Source organism: Globicephala melas, chromosome 5 (genome assembly GCF_963455315.2).
Source record: "Globicephala melas chromosome 5, mGloMel1.2, whole genome shotgun sequence".
NCBI lineage: Eukaryota > Metazoa > Chordata > Mammalia > Artiodactyla > Delphinidae > Globicephala > Globicephala melas.
The window spans coordinates 133,578,931-133,600,516 of NC_083318.1; the positions used below are offsets into that span (position 1 = coordinate 133,578,931).

Sequence of the window (21,586 nt, forward strand, 5' to 3'; positions counted from 1 at the left end):
AAATGAACCAAAATGGACAGGGCAGACTGACCAGATCAAATAAGAAATTACAGTTCCAATTCATTCCAGCCTGTCAACTCATCTAAACTTTGTTCTCCCTTATACACCATTATTATCTTATTTGATTAAAAATTCAGTCTAGAAGTTAAAGTTATTGCAGAATGTTCTGATCTCAGATCTCTATACAAATTATACCTGATGGGTTTAGAATGAAATGTTTTATTCAGTTATGATCTGGGTGCTTTGTTTGGATGGGAACATTGCTGGACAAATAAGGTAACCTCTACATCTCCTAACCTATACATGTTCATTCAAAGCATTACTGAGTTTTATATTGTAAGCTATTACTGCTCTTACAACTCATTCTCCTGTATACACCCTATTTTTTCTTAAAACAACTAAACAAAATGACACAAACACACACACTAAGCCAACCAGCTTTTACTGACATGTAAAGTGTATCCCTTTCATTTACAGTTTATTTTGTTAAGAAAGGTATAAAACAAAGATCTTACAATAGAAATATAAAATTAAAAAGTCATATAAATAAGAAATGCAAATGTATAAGAAAAAAATAATTCATATGATTAAGGATAAAATTTAGCTGTGAGCTTCCAAAAACAAGGCAAGTATGGAAAAAGGACTGCTGTGTAATTCTTACTATCAGACCAGATAAAATACATGTTATTGAAGAAACTCCATTGTTTCTGGCATTCTATAAAGAAATGTATCACATGGATTCAAAAACAAGAGTTAAAGACAGTAGATGATAATATCTGAACAATGGAGTGGTAAAAGATGCAAAAAATGTTCATAAAAATATTCTTTCTATTGATTTTCAAGGAAAACCAAAGCAAATGATTAAATTAATACTGTGTAAAAGTATGTTGGTAACTTGGTGTGTGTGTGTGTCTGTGTGTGTGTTTAACTTGATATCAAAGTCAAGCCTTAGATACCTGATCTCTAAAATACAAGAGATAGTGTGTTCCTTAAATAGTCTTTGTCAAATACCAGTGTTCTCACTGAGGACTCTGTTGGCTAAACCAACACATGCAACATGAGAGCTGTGAGTTCAGTTTTATTGGGGGCTTACTGAGGACTACAGCCTGGGAAGCAATCTCTCAGGTAGCTCTGAGAAACTGTTCTGAAGAGTAGCGGGAGGTCAGTACATGTGTGGTTTTGGTGAAGGGGGTACATGCGATCAAACACACAGCTCAGGAGAAGGTTGCTTCTAGCCTCGAGGAGCAGATGTCTCTGTTAACAACTTTAGTGCTTCTAAAGATATAAGAAGATGGAAGAAATTGGGTTCATAAAATCTTCTCCTGAAATTACCTGTCTATCTGAAGGCCTGTTCTGCCAGTCTTTTCCAGAGCACAGAAGGCCTCATTCCTCATTTTCACCCTGAACTTTCAAGGTGTGTTAAAGGTCAGCAACTACAGTGGCTAGTGACTTCATTCTGGTAGAATCAGATGGTGAGCGGTATTTTTTTAGTTGTCAGGACCTGGAGAGGCATCAACAGAAAGTTAAGCTTCCTGTCCATAGCTTGAGGTGCAAAACAAAATGCAAACCTGGTTTATTGCTGATAAAAGAAGAAACATGTTATTTGGAATCTAGCCAGATACATAACAAGCTTTCTCTTCTCTCTTCTTTATCTCCTCATCTCCATTCTCCTCTTTTCTTTCTGTTACCTTGAACCAGAGCAATATTCTAGCCTCTCCAAGGTAAATCCTAATGAGCCCAGATACATCTCAGGTTCTCCCTCAATACCCCCTTTATTTCCCCAGTTATACATTAAGGCCCAGGAGAGATGCTTAATTCTCTTTGGGTAGAGGTTGGTGGAGAAGATGAGTATAAGCCAGTGGTCAGCAAGAATTTCCTCCTGTGGAAGATGGAAAAAAAAACGATTACTACACATCCGCTAACAGTTTTGTACTAAATAAACTATCCTTTGTTCTACTAAATTTCAGAGGTAAAGTATAGTGATATTACTTCATGTATCCATTGGATAAATCTTAGGCTTTCCAGAAAATACCACAGAGATTTAGTATCCATATTTTTTATCTGTCTGAGATGCATGGAGTTAATACGAATGATTAAGCCACATACGTTAACAGGGAAAAGTATGAAAACGACTTTTGAGCTTTCCTTGCAGGTTGGGAGAGCCAGTGATAAAGTTTGGATGGTAACAGGTTCAGCTGATTATATGGCTAGGATACATTGTCAGCAGAAGAAATACATTCAGTCGCGCTATTATCCAGTTTCTCTTCCAGAGATCAGATGGGAAAGGAAGCATTGGTAACTGGGGGATCTTCCCACCCAAACAATTACCTTAGGAGTCTGAAAGTCATCTTAGCCTTCTCACACCTCACAATCACCATCAGGAGATGCTCACAAGTAAAGCAACAATACAGGCTGCCTGAATCTGTGGCAATCAAAAATTAACTCTTCAGGGATTTCGACTGGACATCATTTACATAGCAGAACTGTCCTTACCCCTACTTTCACCAGAAATTCCTCCTTTAAATACTTTATTTCCTCTTTGTCTATGATATCTCAGCTATATATCCTTGAAAATATTTGCAAAATAAACTTCAGATTGAAGTTAACTCAATATCGGGGTAGTCATATTCTATCTCAGAAGTTCAAGCCGTTAAGCTTTAGATAAAAGGTTGAGAGAAGAATCATTAAAGGAGCATATTAAGTTTGATTGAGATTCAGTAGGTAGTTCAAATAGATCATTAATTATGTGAGTCAGTGTCCCTAATGGGCACTCAATAAATGTTTGGTGAATGAAATTGAAAATCGTAATAGTCTTGTCATTTAGAATTATTTAATTTTTTTCACTTGTTGGTTCAAAATCAAAGTACAGTAATGTTCATTATGCCCTGGTTTCTTCCTCTGTAGAATTAGACGTACCTACCTCCTCAAATGGATGATCGTAACTTTATTCAAGTAGTAGCAGCATGAGGCACCTAAGAAGCATTGTTCAGCATACTTAACATATTTGCTCTAAAATATGAAACATAAAATTTTTATTAATGACATCGCTTAAAATACAGAAACAAATTGTGTGAAGCATAATAGAAACAATGTTTTTGCCTTTATAGCAGAACAGGTTCTAATTTGCTTTCCTTAAGCAACGTGAAATACAGTATTGGAGTCGTATGCATCTGTTAACACCAAGCCAAAAAAACCAGCACTGGGAGATTCAGAATGAGAAAGTGCATACGTACACACATACATTTTTTAAAATTTAAAACTATCCAGAATATGCATTAACTGTTCCTCCATCCAGAATGGGGTGTAGGACTGTTTGATTCACAGTAGTAGTGGGATCTTCACAAGGTAAGCTCTTTGCAGGCAGTGCAGTCATTCTGTATTCAGTGTCAGCAGCCTTGATGAGCAGACAAGTAGTGAGGGCATTTCAGCTCGGGACGCTGAGGTTTACTCATTTCTGGGTCTGCTTCTCGAAGTTTTACTTCAGGTTGGAAATGGGTGCAGCTTATCTCAAGATTTTCCTGTGAATTAGAGATGGTTCAGTCGGCAGTGATTTCAGAAATACCTGTTTAACTCTTTTAAATAGAAGAAGGTAAGCATACAATGGTTCAGTTTGCTGTTGTAGTTGAAAATTGTATTACTATTTTAAATAAATGAACCTAAAATCTCCAATTAGTAATGAACATAAAGTTTATGTAGAATATTCAACAGTCAGTAGGATAACAAGGTTTTAATTCTACATAAGCTTTTAAAATGTCTTCTTACTGTGTAATGAATTAAATAAAATATGCCTAATTTATAATTGAAATGATTGTACTTAAATCAAATCTGTCCTATTCAAAAAGTACAAATATAGAACATCTGAAGAGCATGACCCAGATACAGTTACTTTTTGTTTAATGTATGTCACACTTGTAAGAATCATGAAACTTCTCCATGTGGCTAAAATGGCTAATTCTTACAAATGCAGCCCTTTTAGAATTCAGCCTTGAAATCTTAATACAACTTCTTTGAATTATAGACCTCCCCCCAAATTACATGCTGAACAAATTCAAGTTAACCTGAGATTAACTAAGTTCTAAAATGTTCAGTTAAGTTGGAATCTTCTCTGTTTCTTAGCTCCTGAGAATAACCTTTTTATCATGGTTATGTCAGGACCGTAGTAGGATTGAAAGTTTAAGATTCTTGGAAAGGAGATACATAGAGAAATCTTAAAATTAGAAATATCTACTCTAATGGGGTAGGTGCTGAGTGTTCAAGGCAATCAGCTAAAAAGGAAGAAGAAGATAGTGGGTGTGTCAAATATTCATCCTTTAGACATCAGGAAGGTCCAGCCAGAGAAATGGAGTGTTTGCTGGGGAGGCTGGACACAGCTGGAGAAGATTCATATCAGGTGATACAGCCCTTGGCACTGTAGCTATTAGGGAAAGTCTGTTATCAGGTAACAAGTCGTTATTCCAAAGTAGAGAATATTTATTTATCATTTATATCAGCTGGTCCCAGACTCTAGGTTTCTCCCCTGAAGGAGCTTATATTTTATTTTCTCAGCATGGTTTTCGGTAGTGTATGTGTGTACGCATGCATGAGGGAAGGAAAATATAGGAAAGATAATTTAAAAACCAAAAATGACTTCACCTCCAACACAAAAGTTAAACATTTGGGACTATCTTTCAGAGACTTCAAGCAAGCCTTCCAAGATTATGTAATTTGCCTGAACTGACAATAACCTGAGAATTCTGGCTTCTCAATCCATTTTGAAGACATAGTAGTTATTAGGGATCGTTTTAGAAATGGGGGTCACTGGGGACAGTCTGCAGAGGGTGAAGGGGGGAGAGGCAGCGGGTGTACAGGTTGAAGGCGGTGGGTAAGGACCAGCAGAGGGGAACAGGCAGGGTTTGGAGAAGAAGGACCACAGCCCACGTTTGCTCCAGCTCTTACTGTAGCCCCAAAGCAGGCGTGATGGTAGAGTCGACAGATAGCTTTGGAAAGTGTAGCTGCAAGTATGGCAGGGCATTAAGGCATATGATGTTTGGGAGCTGAACAGAGCACTTTTTTGCAGAGGTAACAATCAAATAATCATATGTTTATTGTGGTGGATAATAGGATGTTTTCTAGAAACAAAGAGAGTCCATTATAATTATTTCCTTCTGATAGAAAGACTAAGCTTTAGTTGCTCCGTCTCAGTCAGGGAATCTGGAATCTGACAGTTTGGGCTTTTCTAGAACAGCACACGGAGGAGTTCCTATCTGAAGCTCTTTGTTTAGGGATGAAAAAGTCATTAAAGATGTGCAGTAGGTGGTTTGAACAAATGTATGCACATTACATTATGATGGAAATCGTGTTTCAAAGATTTTCTGATTCACAGAAGGGCCAACAATCAGTTCATAGAAAACACTTCATGTCTGTGGTCTGATATACTCACCATTTCAGTGCCACTTAAGGTACGCTGAGAGCCAGCGATAGCATTCTCCTGGTCTATGTGATCAACAGTCTCTTATTAGGGCATCAAATCACTTGAAAAGATGTGCATTGCCTTCTTAATATTTAATTAGATTTAAAAAATTAGCCTCCTGTGATGGTAATGTAGGGACATCACAGCTGCTAGAGCTCACTGAGAGAGCCCTGTGGGGTTAAAGGTGTGCTCAACACCAGTTTTAGAACCTTGTCAAATGTAACAGTGCTTTTGACGCATCCTTTCCCATAGGCTTTTCATCACCCCTCTCTGTGGAGTATATGAAAAATAGCAGCGGGCAGGGTTTCTTCCCCACTGGCAACATTTTCTGCTCATCATTACAGCAGAATTTCTCACTGAAGTGATGTGGGTATAGTTCCGTTTGCTGCAAGTGTTGGAATTTACTTGATATTAATTTTAAAGAGCTAGAGCTTTTGAACATCCAGATAACAGAGCCAAACACTTGAGGCAGAGCTGTATTTGCCCTGTTGTTTATTCTGAAGTTCCTGAAATGACTGCTTCTGTAGATGGGATAAAAGGGGAGACTGTAGATATTTAGTTGTTCCCATAAATTTCGCAAAAACCTCCGAATATTTGAAGTAGGACACAGCAGTTGCTCCAGCCGGAAGAGAAACGTCATTCTTGCCCATTTGTTAGTCTGTGCTTTGCTATAACACTTTTAACTCTGAAAAAATATCCTCAGGGTCAAAATCTTATTAAAGCTCTGCGTGGAGTAAGTGTGCTGCCTTGGGTGCTCTACAGAGCTGCAGAAAGAGAGAAGGTTGGTCCTGCTGGTAGGGGCAGTAAATCTAATAAAAGCCACAGGCAAACAACAAGGACTGTATTACAAATAACCGTATTATACCAAGAACAGGACGCACACTATTGCTACTGCTATTACTAATAATAAATACCCTGAAATCCTCTTATGCTAGGCAATTGACTTATCTCGTATTAAGTCTTTACCACAGCCCAATAAGATAGTATAATTATCAACCGAGAAGAAAGGTAACTGTGTGGTTTTTTTATTAAGACTATTTTTTTAAGAGCAATTCAGGGTTCACAGCAAAATTAAGGAAGGTACAGAAAGTTCCCATCTACTGCACCCAAGCATGCACAGCTTCCCCTATTGTCGCCATCCCCCGCTAGAGGGGTACATTTCTTATAACTGATGAACCTACGCTGACACGTCATCACCCAAATTCCACAGTTTAAATTGGGGTTCACGTTTGGTGGTGTACATTCTACAGGTCTGGACAGATGTATAATGGCACATATCCATCATGATGTGGACATGGATACAGAGCATTTTCATCGACCTAAACACCCCTGAGTTCCACATATTTATCCTTCCCCCCTGCCTCCAACCCCTGGCAACTGCTGATCTTTTTACTGTCTCCATAATTGTTGATTTTTCCAGGATGTTATATAATTGGAATCATACAGTGTGTAGCCTTTTCAGATGGGCTTCTTTCACCGAGTGAGATGCATTAAAGTTTTCTCCATGTCACTTCATGGCTTGATAGCTCATTTCTGTTTAACATTGAATAATATTCCATTGCCTAGATGGACCGCAGTTCATTTACCCATTCACCTACTGAGGGACATCTTGGTTGCTTCCAAGTTTGGGCAGTTATGAATATAGCTGCTGTGTGCATATTTTGTGTGAACATCAGTTTTTAACGCCTTTGGGTAATAAACAGGGAGCACGATTGCTGGATCCTAGGATAAGAATATGCTTAGTTTTGTAAGAAACGGCCAAGCTTCTTCCAGAGTGGCCGCACCATTTGCATTCCCACCAGCAGTGAATGAGCATTCCTGTTGCTGCACATCCTCGCCAGCATTTGGTGGTGGTGTTACTGAACCAGGTTTTTTTTTGCCAGATGCACAGCAAGTCAAAACAGTGAGACCCCGAGGTCTGCAGCAAAGAGAGGGTTTACTCGTAAGGCAGCTGAGCTGAGGAGATGGGAGAACAAGATCTGCCTCCCTTAAGGTGAGGGGATTGGGATTATGGAATAGCAAATAAAGCGGCAGGGCGGCGTGAGGCCTGGGGAGTGTGGGGAAAGGCGGTAGGCAGAAGGTGCAGGAATGGTCTTTCTGCACAGGTGTAACTAAGCCACAGGCCTCTGCACATGGAAGAGGTTACAAGCAGACACTAGTGCACGCCTGGCTAGCGGGGCAGTGGTCCCATCCAGTCTTAACCAGCTCAGGGCAAACTAGAATTAATTAACTGACTCCCAAGTTTCTAGAAAACAACTCAGGCAAACATCTCACTCTTTAGGCTACGTGCCACTTGGAGGACCTGCAACTCTTAAAATGATCTTGATTAATGAAGGCAGGGGACCTGAATTGAACCTCCAGTTTCACTGTCAGTGCTCTGGGTTTGGCCGTTCTCATAGCTGTATAGTGGCGTCTTGTTTGACTTTGCATCTCCCTGATGACACATGATGTGGAACATTGTTTTTATGTGCTTCATTGACATCTGTAGATCTTTTCTGGTGAGTGTCTGCTTAGGATTTGGGCCTTTTTTTTTTTTTTTTTTTTTAGAAATAGGAGACTGGGTGGTCGGTGCTGTGATTCGAGCTGGGCGGGCTGGGCGGCGGCAGCCGTCGTCACAGGAAATAAGTGACCATGGTGCTCAATAGTTTGGATAAGATGATTCAACTCCAGAAAAACACGGCTAACATCAGGAATATCTGTGTTTTGGCTCATGTTGACCATGGAAAAGCTACTCTGGCTGACTGTCTTATATCTGCAATGGCATCACCTCCAGCCGCCTGGCACGCAAGTTAAGGTACATGGACAGCAGAGAGGATGAACAGGTCCGAGGGATCACTGTGAAATCCAGTGCCATTCCACTACATTATGCAAAAGATTAATACACTCACAGGAGCTCTTTTTACTTCTAAAGTGCTAGAAGAAAGAGCAGAGAGAGAGACTGAATCCCAAGTGAATCCAAATTCTGAGCAAGGAGAGCAAGTATATGACTGGAGCACTGGCTTGGAGGACATGGATGATTCTCACCTTTACTTCTCTCCAGACCAGAGAAATGTGGTATTTACAAGTGCAGTAGATGGGTGGGGCTTTGGAGACTTTCTGGGAGCTTGGTAGCTGGACACATTGTTGTGCCACTTGCGGCCACTTGGGAGCCCGAGTTCAGAGACCCCAGTGCCTAATGGCCAACGGGCAGGAAGTGAGTGAGGCCCTCTGTGAGCACCTCCAGGAGCCGATGGCTGGGTCCAGCCCTGTAACATCTGGGACTGCCCCTCGAGTATTTGTTCTTAGGTGGTTCACGGGCACGTGGTCTGAGTGCTCTGTGTCTTGCGGTGAATGAAGGATTCCGCAGTTGGCAAGTGACCTGTAAGCGGACGAGAGCCAATGGGACTGTGCAGGTGATGCCTCCGAGAGCATGTGTCCCCAGAGAGAGGCCTCTGGGAAGAAGACCCTGCTCCAGTCACCCGTGTGTTCAAGGGCTTATTGAACCAGGGAACCAGGTAACGCTGACAAATCTAGTGTTTTGAGAGTGTGATCATCTAGTATAATCGTCCAGTCCCCGTGGTCCAACCCATGCATCAAAACAATGAAATTAAAAAAGACTTCCCTGGCGGTCAGGTGGTGAAGACATCGCCTTCCAGTGCAGGGGGTGCGGGTTGGATCCCTCGTCGGGGACCAAGATCCCACGTGCCTCGCGGCCAAAAAAACCAAAACATAGAACAGTAGGAATATTGTAACAAATTCAATAAAGACTTTTAAAATGGTGTACATCAAAAAAATAAAATAAACCCATGCATCAGGGCCCCTCCGCACGGGGGAAGAGGAGAGCCCAACTGCTGCGTGACCGTCATGAAACTCAGCTGCACAGGGACCTTGCCACACCGCGCACAGGCTGGTTCGCGGGACCTTCTTATCCTTTCATGGGCCTCTCTGTTGTAATTAACACAGGCTGCAGGGACCAAAAGTTCCCCTCGGCGCTTCTGAAAATGTTCGGTAATGTTAGTGCAGGAAGGTATTTCACACTTCCTGCATTTCTGCCCTGCAGTGCAGCAGTTGTTGCTGCTGGGAGTCATTGTGCTAATTCTCTTAGGTCATTTTTCCCTTTAGTTGTTCTGATTAACTCCAGGCACTACATGGCTACACACTTGTCTAACTGGAAAATGCACAGCCCCAATTCTGTGCAGGGACGATGCAAAGCACAGTGTGATACATCTTTCTGGAGCGTCAAGTTTATTAACTAGAATTGGAAGAACCAAGGAGTTCTTCAAACAAGAACTATACCCCTCCCCCACCAACGCGGAAGACAGAAGAGTGGGGGAGGGGAGACGTGCCCCAGGAACAACGGTCCAGTCTCTGAAGTTTCACCCAGGTGGGGATTGAGGGGCGGACCTGCAGCCACGGTGGCCTCTCTTTCGGTCGCCTGGGCTGCTCCGGACCATCCTCTGAGCGGGCCAGGGTCTTGGATATGATGCTTCTGAAGGCCGTGCAGAGAACACACTCATCTTCCACTGGACTGGGGTCCCAGGGAGCGCGGCGGCCTGTCCTTCCTGCCTCGGTCATCCATGGGGTTCAGATGGGCTCACTTTATTATGACGCCTCTTGCAGGGCAACTTGCAACTAAGGTGTTTTAATATAAACTTCCAGATTCTCCCAGCCACCCCTTGCTTTTTCTGGCTGTGGCCAGAGGGAGTGGATGAGGACATACTCTCAGGCTGCCCAGCGTGGGAGGACCTTCCAGTGTTAGACACCCCCGGGGGGCAGCTGGTTCCCTCTGGGGCTCCAGTCCTGCTGCTGGTGGAGGGGGATGTCCCAGGGCCACACTGGTGGGCTGGGCTGGGGGTGGCAGTCGTCGACTGCAGGCTGGGAGGGGGCCAGACAGGCTCACTGGTCTTCTGCCCTGCCTGCTGGTCTTCCTGCAGCTGCAGATTTTCTCCCTGGTAGAGCCATCTGATTATCAGGGTGGACAACTCAGGGCTCGAAGAAGGCTCACATTCACTGCCACTGAGGTCCCTACCATTGGTTTCATGGAGCTCACACTGCCTGTTCCTGGGTCCTGGACCTGATCGCCAGTCATGCCCAGAGTCCTCACCATTGTCACCTCTGGGTCCTCTTCACAGGGTGGCTGGAGTGGCTCCTTCTGGCCCATGTTCACCCATGGGTGCCTCATGAGGTCAGGTAAGGTGCTTCTGTCACTGGGGTTGAGGGCAATCATTTTTTGTAATAGACCCCTTATCTCCAAAGACAGGTAAGGTGGGATGGGGTACTGCCCTTGTAGGATTTGCGTCCGCAGCTCGTAGAAGTCGTTTCCCACAAAGGGCCGGCACGCAGTTACCATGGTGTAGAGCACTACTCCCAGGCTCCACACGTCCAACGCAGCAAGAGTTCTGGGGCAGCATACGGGAGTGGGCCGCAGATCGTGTCCAGTTTGGCAGTGTCATCAAACTTGTTGCTGAAGCCAAAGTCTGTCAGTTTTAGATTCATGTTAGAATCAAAGAGGAGATTCGGTAGCTTCAGGTGCTGGTGACGATGCCCCTCTGGTGGCAGTGCTGCAGGGCGGAGACCAGCTGCTGGAACGGGCCTCGGGCCTCTGCCTCTGTCATACGGCCATGGTTCACTAAATAGCTGAACATGTCCCCCCCACTGAGGTACTCCATCACGAGGAACAATGTCTCCTCCGTGTCAATCACCGTGTCAAGGTCAGTTTTACAATATTGGGGTGATTCAGAGCCTTCATGCTGCGCACTTCCCGGAAATGTGCCTGGAAAGTTGATAAGCTCTGACGCCTTTTCTTAATGACCTTGACAGCCACCTGTGTCCCGGTCAGAATGTGCCGGGCCAGCTTCACTTTAGCGAAGGTGCCTTCACCAGTGGTGTGGAGGATCTCGTAATCATCAATAGGAGCATCCTTGTCAGCGGAGTTGGCTGTGAGGCCCTCCATCATGGTGACCTGCTAACTACGCTGACTGACAGCATTAACTAACAATGCTAACTATGCTAACTAACAATTCTAACTGTACTAACAATGCTAAGTATGCTAACTATACCAACAGCGCTAACTAGTACTAACTACACTACCTATGCTAATGAAGTATTAACTATACCAACTACGCTAACTATACCAACAATACTGACTATGCTAACTGTACTAATCTTGCAATACTAACTAAAATTAAGATAAAAATGAGAAAAAGAGCAAAGGAACAAAGGAAAGAAGAAGAAATGGAAAAGAAACACCAAAAAATTGAGAAGAACAAATTTAAAACTAAAAGAAATGATAAAGAGAGAAAAATAAAGAAAAATGAGAAAAAGGCAAAGAACAAAGAAAAATAAAAAAGGGTAGAGAAAAGAGGAAAAAATATCAACAAAATGGCAGAAACAAGGAAGAAACAAGCTAACTGTGGGTCCAAGGCCGTCAGGTCACCAAAAGCAGCTTCCTGGGCTCTAAGGACAAAATACCTGGGCCCAGCTGGGGTCTTTTCTAGGGTTCTTATGAATTACATCACAGCCGGGCACTCTGAGGTCAGAGCAAGAAATGGACCCATCACCGCTGGGGATAAACCACAGTGTTTTTCTCACTTTTTGAGTTCAAGGCCCCTTTACACTTCGGAAAAAGGATCCCAAAGAAATTTTTCTGTACGTGTTATTAGATATTGGTATTCACTTTTGTTATAAATTAAAATCTGTAGGATACTTCAGTGGTCTTTTTATTTCTAGTTTGAAAATGTGTAATAGTTTTAAAGACCTCATAATGTCTACACTTGAAATATCAATTTCTTTTCCTTAAATTCTGGTCTCAAAATAAGGTTACAACTTAACTGATTTCACGATACTATACAAAATGTTCTGTTGCATAAGACACGATAAGGTACATTACGAAAGTCTATGAAGCTGAGAGAAGATTTGCCAGGAAGGTCGTGAGCAGATTTCTCATCAGGAGCCTCGGAGGCCAGATGGCACCGCTCACTGTACTTCAAGTGTTGAAGGAAAGAAACCGTCAACCAAGAATCCTATATCTAGCAAAACTTTCCTTTGAAAATGAGGGAGAAATCAAGACATTCCCAGTTAATCAAGAGTCGAGAGAGTTCTTAACCACCAGACCTGCCTGCCACAGGGAGTTCTTCAGGTTGGAGTCAAGGACCCTGGACAGTAACTCAAAGCCTTATGAAGAAATAAAGACCTCTGGTAAAAGTAGATAGACGGGCAATGAGAAAAGCTAGTACTATCTTAACTTAGGTTTGTAGCTCCACTTTTTGTTTTCTATTTGATTTAAGAAACTAATACAGAATAAAACACACACACCTACAAATAAAAAAAAAAGAAATAGGAGACTTTTTAAATTAATTAATTATTTTTGGCTGCTTTGTTGCAGCGCGCGGGCTTTCCCTAGTTGCGGCGAGCAGGGGCTACTCTTCTTTGGGGTGCGCAGTCTTCTTATTGTGGTGACTTCTCTTGTTGCAGAGCACGGGCTGTAGATGTGTGCGGCTTCAGTAGTTCTGGCACGTGGGCTCAGTAGTTGTGGCTTGCGGGCCCTAGAGTGCAGGCTCAGTAGTTGTGGTGCAGGGGCTTAGTTGCTTTGCGGCATGTGGGATCTTCCCCAACCAGGGATTGAACCCGTGTCCCCTGCATTGGCAGGCGGATTCTTAACCACTGCACCACCAGGGAAGTGCTGACCTATTTTTTTAATCAGGTTTTTCGTTTTCTTATTGTTGAGTTTTGAGAGTTCTTTGTTTATTTGGGATAACAGTCCTTTACCAGATGTGATTTTTGCAACTGTTTTCTCCCAGCCTGTGGCTTATCCTGTCATTCTCTTGACATTGTCTTTCACAGAGAGAAAGTTTTAAATTTTAATGAAGTCCATCAAGATTGTCAGTCTGTTCTTTTATGGATCATGCTTTGTGTTGTATCTAAAATTCATCACCATACTAGGTTTTCTCCTATGTTATCATGTAGGAGTTTATAGTTTTATTTTTACATTTAGGTCTATGTTCCATTTTGAGTTAATTTCTGTGAGTGGTGTAAGGTCTGTGTCGAGATTCATTTGTTAGCACATGGATGTCCAGTTGCTATTGCACCATTTGTTGAAAAGCCAGCTTTTCCTCCATTATATTGCCTTTGGTCCCTTGTCAAAGACCATTTGAGTGTGAAAAGTAAGATTTGAAGAGGCAAATTTACTTAGCAAAGATCACCCAGATGGTGGGTTCAATAAATTATATATCCCACTGGGGTTAAAGAATTGTTAGGGTCAGATACTTGAGGCAGAGAGTTGAAAGATATGAATTATTGAGAAAAGAGTAAGATGTCTGACCTTGAGATTAAGGATGTAATGTAATGACAAGGTACGTATGCATATGTGGTGACTCAGTAGCGATTGGCCTTGGGAGGGTGAAGATAAGATAAAGGGACTTAGAGGCCGCTGTGTTGGAATGGTTATCTCCATGGATTTTGAACTTATCAATGTTCAGGAGTTGTGGAGAGAATGAGCAATGAGATAAGAGCTCAAATATTCAAGAAATGAAGTGGAGTAGACCAAGCGTGAATTGGTTGTACCTGAATTAATATGGATGGTGTGGTTTGGTGATATGCATTTGATGACTGAGGAGATTCAGAGAGGAAAGCAGGACAATTATCTAGAAACATGGGTGGCACCCATCTCCCAATCCAGTGGTGCCAGGGCTGTGGTGGGAGCGTGGGAAGTCACCATGGTACAGGTAAGATAATAATTTCGTATTTTGTTCAGTACTCTTTTTGATGCACTTGAGAAAATTAACTATTTTTATTAGGATAGTGTCAGGATCAGAGATAGGTATCCAGAGGACTGATATGCCAACTGTAGTTAAAATAGATTAGAGACAGAGGAGAAGAGAGAGATCAAGAATAAGGCTATTTATTATACAACTGAGAGTGAGAAGTTACAGGCATATTGGAAGAAGGGATGACATAGCAGGACAGTTGGAGGAAAACCAGGAAAGACACTGTATAAGGAAGGAATTCCAAAAAGAGAACAGCCATCCTTAGATTCTCAGTAATCCTAAACACAATAAGGGGTGGAATGCCTTATATTGACCATTTCCAGATCTGAAAGCTGAAGCACAAAGAAATAAATGATTAATCTGAACTGCATGATTGATTCCAACGTGGTAGAGCTGAAACCAGAGTTCAGCCTTCTTGACTATTAGTGCCATAGAACAAACAACACAACCAAGTCCCAGCTGAATCCTGTAGTTTCTGTTCTTGGCTTTATCATCACTATAGTTGTCGTTATAATTAATCGCATGCTAATAAACCCTAACTTGAACAGAAAATTATTCTTGATTCTTTTTTAGCATAATGTATATCTAACATAAATTCAACAGAAAGCAAGAAGACACAATCAAAAGAAAATATATAAGTATAATCAGAGGGAAATATTTGCACACTATATTTTATAATTGGTTATAGAAAATCATTTTTGTTTCACAAAACAGTGATTTCTAAGTGTCTATCAGTGAGGTAATTGAGCCACTTCTGTCGGGAACTTTTCTTTCCCTGTTTGCAGTTGCATGTGTGTTTATTGTTGGGTGGTGGTGTCGTGCGTACCGCATGACTGAACAGTGATGGCCAAAGGGAGAGTCAAGGATTAGTTCTGGGGGAGGCGAGGGCCATTGTCCCTCCACTCCCTGCATCCAAGTGGTAACTCAGCACTCACTGAGTATCCCCCCAGTAGTGTATGCAGTCAAAGCCTCTACTTATAATCAGTAAACCGGAAAATAAAAAGCAAAATTCGCTACACCCACCTTCCATGTGCAACCTGGTCAGAACAGAAGAGCATCAATCAGGAGACTTCCCTCAGTTTGCGGGACAACAGGCTTGGAGATGGAAACCCTCAAACCCATCAGCTGTCCTTCCTGCCCCCATCTGCGCTGTGCGCCGTGCACCTCAGACTTCGGAAGGGCAGGGGCTGACCACAGGAGCAAGGAACCGGAGAAATGCATTCAGCCCCTCTTCTGGTCCAGGTGGCGGGTGTTAGGTGTAGGCTGAGATAGTTTGTTGTACGCAGCAAACACGGTGCTTCTCCTTGGCCAGCCGTCACTGTTTGAGCCAGTTCATCAAGCACCCAGGAAGTGGAGCTGTCTCAGGAGAGCAGCTTGTCCTAAAATGATTTATTCCTTTCTAGTGGAGAGTTTGATTGGCACTGTTAAAGGAATGAGGTAGTGGGGGCAATAATGAAGCTGAACGATTCCAAGTAATTGCTACCCTAATTGTAGAAGTACACAACACAACTTAATCATTTAAATTGCTGAAAACTTTGGTGCTGCAGACTTTCTAGCTATTGCAAATGCATTGTTATACATGCTTGTTCGTAGGTAAAACTACATATATGTGTGCATGTATAAATGAGTGTACTTCTTATCTTTCAGCAAGATGATTTTAAAGTGCCTTCCGTAGGTACTTATCTTCATTCTTACAGAGGCTGGCAATGAAGCTTATCTCTTCATGAACTGATCATTCATTCATTGATTCTGCATATATTTATGATAAATCCAAATAGCTTTGTACTGAATGTTTGGGGTATTTAGCCAAGATTATGGTTCAATTCTTGCTTTAAATTTTCTTATATAACGTGGAGATTTAGACAATAGACAACTACGATATAAAGTGCCAACTGCTACAGTTAGGGTACTATAATAACATAGAGGAAAATCGGCGAACCAGTCCAGCCTGGAAGGAAGGTTTACTCTCACAGTTAGCTGGGTCCTAAAGGATGACAGACTTCAACCCACTGTCCCTAATAGGAAATCATATTAGTTTGTACTTGAGAGTCAGCGGTCTTATAATTCTGAGTCACCATCTTTTTTTAAAAGCAGCTTTATTGAGACATACTTCACATATTATATAATTCCCCCATTTAAAGTGTACAGTTCAATGAATATATACTGAGTCACCATCTTGCACTGTGTTATTTTCTGGGATTATGCAAGAAAAATGAGGAAGTGGGTGAAACAATTTATTTGAGGTACTTTGATTAAAGTCAGCCTTAATCCAAGTTATTGAGGAACATCACAAGTGTTCCTATGCCATTTGACCAGTGATCAAATTTCGAGTAGGTAATCAGTTTCTCTTCTGGCTGAATCAACCACACTGCCTGTGAACACTTCTTTGATGATGTTGGCTCCTGGCTGCCTGACATCTGGCGGCTCCCTGGTTCCCTCTTACACTCTGTAATGAGACTTCAGTGAATGTTTTAGGGAAGCTACTAAGTGTCCCTTCATCTTAACCTAAAAGAAAAATCATTGCTATTTATTCATACTTTTATGCTAAACACATTTGTTAAACTATGTGTGAAAGGCTCAGTACAGTTTCCTAATGTTTCCTCATATAAATTTTAGAAATAGCAATTAGCTATTCAAACAAGTGAAGAGAATATTATGTAAATGTTTGATAATTATTTACCCAGGTTCCCTATCCATTTGCATGCTTAATGAGTTGGAAGACAATTATCCATGGGTGTCTTGCATTTCTGCACATTTTGCAATTTTTGCTATCTTTGTTCCAAACTATCTTTTCAAAGATGTTTGTATAGCAAACAGCTTTGAAAGGTATAAATGGTATCTCCAGCCAGAGCAAGGCAGGTTTGTTTACTGTCCATTATAGTAAAGATAATGTCTCCCTCCAGGGTTTACTACCTTTTGTAAAAGATCTGGGTACCCTAGTTCAGGGTTCCTCTCCTGCTGGGCAACCCACTGTGTGTACAGATATCATCAAATCCTCTTTGCATTCGTGTGTGGAAATTTGGGTTCAAGGAGCTGGCACCAATATTAATCCTCTGGCTGTGGCTGTTGCTATGAGTAACGAAGTCACTTGCCTCTGATCCTGGAATCTCATGTCTTATGCCAGCATCCATGAAATTAGTGGCTAACTAATTAGCTTGCAAATACACCCTTCACGGTTCTTGACATAATGTTCTCTTAAATTACCTTTTTTCTACCATCATCTTGTTTCCTTATGGTGAAATAAATAAATAAATAAATAATACATAACTAATTCCCCTTTTTCAGTTTTTTTAATTGAAGTATAGTTGATTTACAATATCGTGTTAGTTTCAGTGAACAACAAAGAGATTCAGTTATATATTTTTTTCAGATTATTTTCCATTATAATTTATTATAAGATAGTGGATATTGTTCCCTGTGCTATACAGTAAATTCTTGTTGCTTATCCATTTTATGTACATTAGTTTGTATCTGTTAATCCCGTACTCCTAATTTATCCCTCTCCCATGTCCCTTTCCCCATGGTAACCATAAATTTGTTTTCTATGTCTATGAATCTGTTTCTGTTTCACATATAGATTCATTGATATTATTCTTTAGACTCCATATATAAGTGATATCATATAATATTTGTCTTTCTCTAGCTTACTTCACTTCGTATGATATTTCCTAGGTCTATCCATGTTGCTGCAAATGGCAATATTTCATTATTTTTTATGGCTGAGTAATATTCCATTATATATATAGTCTACCACATCTTCTTTATCCCTTCATCTGTTGATGGACCTTTAGGTTGCTTCCATGTTTTGACTATTGTGAATAGTGCTGCTATGAACACTGGGGTGCATGTATCTTTTCAAATTATGGTGTTCTCCAGATATATGCCTAGGACTGGGATTGCTTGGTCACGTGGTAGCTCTATTTTCAGTTTTTTAAGGAACCTCCATACTGTTCTCCATAGTGACTGCACCAATTTACATTCCTATCAAAAGTGTAGGAAGGTTCCCTTTTCTCCACACCCTCTCCAGCATTTATTATTTGTAGACTTTCGGATGATGGCCATTCTGAACAGCGTGAGATGATACCTCATTGTAGTTTTGATTTGCATTTCTGTAATAATTAGTGATGTTGAGCATTTTTTTTTTTTTTTTTTTTTTGCGGTACGCAGGCCTCTCACTGTTGTGGCCTCTCCCGTTGTGGAGCACAGGCTCTGGACGTGCAGGCTCAGTGGCCATGGCTCACGGGCCCAGCTGCTCTGCGGCATGTGGGATCGTCCCAGACTGGGGCACGAACCGGTGTCCACTGCATCGGCAGGTGGACTCTCAACCACTGCACCACCAGGGAAGCCCCAATGTTGAGCATTTTTTCATGTGCCTGTTGGCTGTCTGTATGTCTTCTTTGGAGAAATATCTATTTAGGTCTTCTGCCTATTTTTTGATTGGGTTGTTTGTTTTTCGGACATTGAGTTGTACGAACACTTTGCCTGTTTTGGAAATTAAGCCCTTGTCGGTTGCATTGCTCACAAATATTTTGTCCCATTATGTAGGTTGTGTTTTTGTTTTGTTGATGGTTTTCTTTGCTGTGAGAAAGCTTTTACATTTTATTAGATCCCATTTGTTTATTTTTTGCTTTTATTTCTTTTGCCTTCAGATACTGATCTAAGAAAATATTGCTATGATTTATGTCTGAAAATATTTTGCCTATGTTCTCTCTAGGAGTTTTATGGTATCATGTCTTATATTTAGATCTTTAAACCATTTTGTGTTTACTTTTGTATATGGTGTGAGGGAGTGTTCTTAGTTCATTGATTTACATGAAGCTGTCCAGCTTTCCCAACACCACTTGCTGAAAAGACTTTTTTCTCCATTGTATATTCTTGACTCCTTTGTTGCTGATTAATTGACCATAGTTGTGTGGGTTTATTTCTGGGCTCTCTATTCTTCTCCATTGATCTATGTGTCTTCTGTGTGTGTGTGTGTGTGTGTGTGTGTGTGTGTGTGTGTGCACGCCAATACCATGCTGTTATGTTTACTGTGCTTTGTAGTATAGTCTGACGTCTGGGAGGGTTAGGCCTCCAGCTTTGTTCTTTTTCCTCACCATTGCTTTGGCAATTCTGGATCTTTACTGATTCCATATAAATTTTAGGGTTATTTGTTCTAGTTCTGTGAAAAATATCATGGTTGATATGTAGGGATTACAATAAATCTGTAAATTGCTTTGGGTAGTATATCCATTTTAACAATATTAATTATTTCAATTCAAGAGCATGGGATATTTTTCCATTTTTTTGCATCATCTTTCATTTCCTATATAGTTTTATAGTTTTCAGCATATAGGTCTTCCACTTCCTTGGTTAGGTTTATTCCTAGGTATTTTATTTTTTTGACACAATTTTAAATGGGATTATTTTTTACTTTCTCTTTCTGATATTTCATTGTTAATGTAAGGAAGTGCAACAGATTTCTATATATTAATCTTATATCCTGCTATCTTGCTGAATTCATTTATTAGTTCGAATAGTTTTTGTGTGGAATCTTTAGGGTTTTCTATATAGAATATCAGGTCAATAATTCTTTTTTAAAAAACTCACTTAATATGTCTTTTTTCCTTCTACCTGTATTCTTCTTGACAAATATCTGCTAGATGATAACAGCTATAGCAGCTTGTACCTTCCCAACTCAAGCAGCATATTACTTAAGGAGTATTTTTTAAATTAAGCTGTACAGAGCCTCAGTGGGCCTTGTGGTTGGATTGTGAGCAACTTGAAGGTTCTGTCCCATTTCAAACATGGCAGTTCCACTCTTTTTTTATTTTATTTTATTTTACTTATTTATTTATTTATTTATTTATTTTTGTCTGTGTTGGGTCGTCGTTGCTGTGCACGGGCTTTCTCTAGTTGCGGCGAGCGGGGGCTACTCTTTGTTGTGGTGTGCGGGCTTCTCATTGCAGTGGCTTCTCTCATTGTGGAGCATGGGCTCTAGGCGTGTGAGCTTCAGTAGTTGCGGCACATGGGCTCAGTAGTTGTGGCTCACGGGCTCTAGAGCACAGGCTCAGTGGTTGTGGCACACGAGCTTAGTTGTTCCGCGGCATGTGGGATCTTTCAGGACCAGGGATCGAACCCATGTCCCCTGCATTGGCAGGCGGATTCTCAACGACTTGCGCCACCGGGGAAGCCCTGGCAGTTCCACTCTTATATGTTCTATGTGTTACATGTCTGTCTAATGTTTCAGGCTGTAAATGAATAAAAGAAAGAAAGAAAGAATGAATAAAGGAATATGTAACAAGGAAATGCTTTAAATCACTGTTCTATATGATGCAGGTAAAAGGTTTCTAGTCTGGGAGAGAGCTGCTTAGGAACTGGTACTCATGCTTTTCCCACCTTATTTCCCTTGTTAACTTAAAAATGTGAAATTCAGTGAGTAGATGAGGCCATCTGACATTTTTAAAAAAATTTTCTACATGTTCAAAATTAACTTGTTAAGATGACAATGGGCTGAGGGTTCTTTTTTTAGTTTCTGTTTTTTTTTAATCTGTGGAGACCCTTTACTGCTTCATTGAACAGGGTCAGGTTAATTGCATCCAGTTTCATTTGATGATGGTGAAGTAGAAAGCAGGACACGATCTTGTACAGTGATTATTTGCCATTGCGTGTGTTATTAATCACGACTTGGAGGATGATTATCAAGTCATACATGTCAGAGGAGAAGAAACAAAGTGCAGGGCAGTTTGCTGTGCTTTCTGCCGTAGCCTGCTTTGGCTCTGGTTGGATTAGCCCTGAGAAGGTGAAGGGAATCAAAGCTCCCCTAATTCCCAGTGGGGATCAGGTCCAGTCCTCAGGTGGCAGAGGTCCCATCCTGAGGGAGTGGGGCACACCTTTCAGGGGAGCAATGGACAGCCTCTGCTTGTCCTGTGCGATGATGACTGCTTTTCCAGTTTTTTGTTTCATTGTTGTGAGTTGAGAGAGTTCATAAATTTCCACAGGCAAAAGTACTCCTTTGTGAAACATATTTTGGAATAAATGCTTTGGATCTATAGCCACTGGAAATTTATTTTAAACTTTAAAAATGAGAAAACAAAGCACAAAGCAGGAACAATGTGCAAGTAATTTAATTGGGAATCTCAGTTTTGTGTTCTTTAGTTAACACCTTTTATTCTAGATTTTCCTCTTAGACAATCAGGTGTTAAAACTATTCAACATATGAGCTAGTGAAGCCATTTATCTTCATGGGACCTAGGCAAGAAATTGGGAAGACAGTTACTCACTTTCTTAGGGTGAAAATTTAATTACTGTTTGTATGCTGCCAGGATAAAGCATGGAAGTAATTACTACTAAAACATATACAACAGAGCGATCAAAATTGTGACCTGACAAGATTTTGGTGACCTTTTCTTTC

At 41.1% G+C, this 21,586-nt stretch overlaps 1 protein-coding gene across 5 annotated transcripts in view; it reads left to right on the forward strand.

Annotated features, from left to right (window-relative positions):
• Nucleotides 1-21,586, forward strand: part of MARCHF1 (membrane associated ring-CH-type finger 1) — an 839,495-nt gene that overhangs the window by 446,925 nt on the left and 370,984 nt on the right. The gene's annotated exons all lie outside the window — the stretch shown is intronic.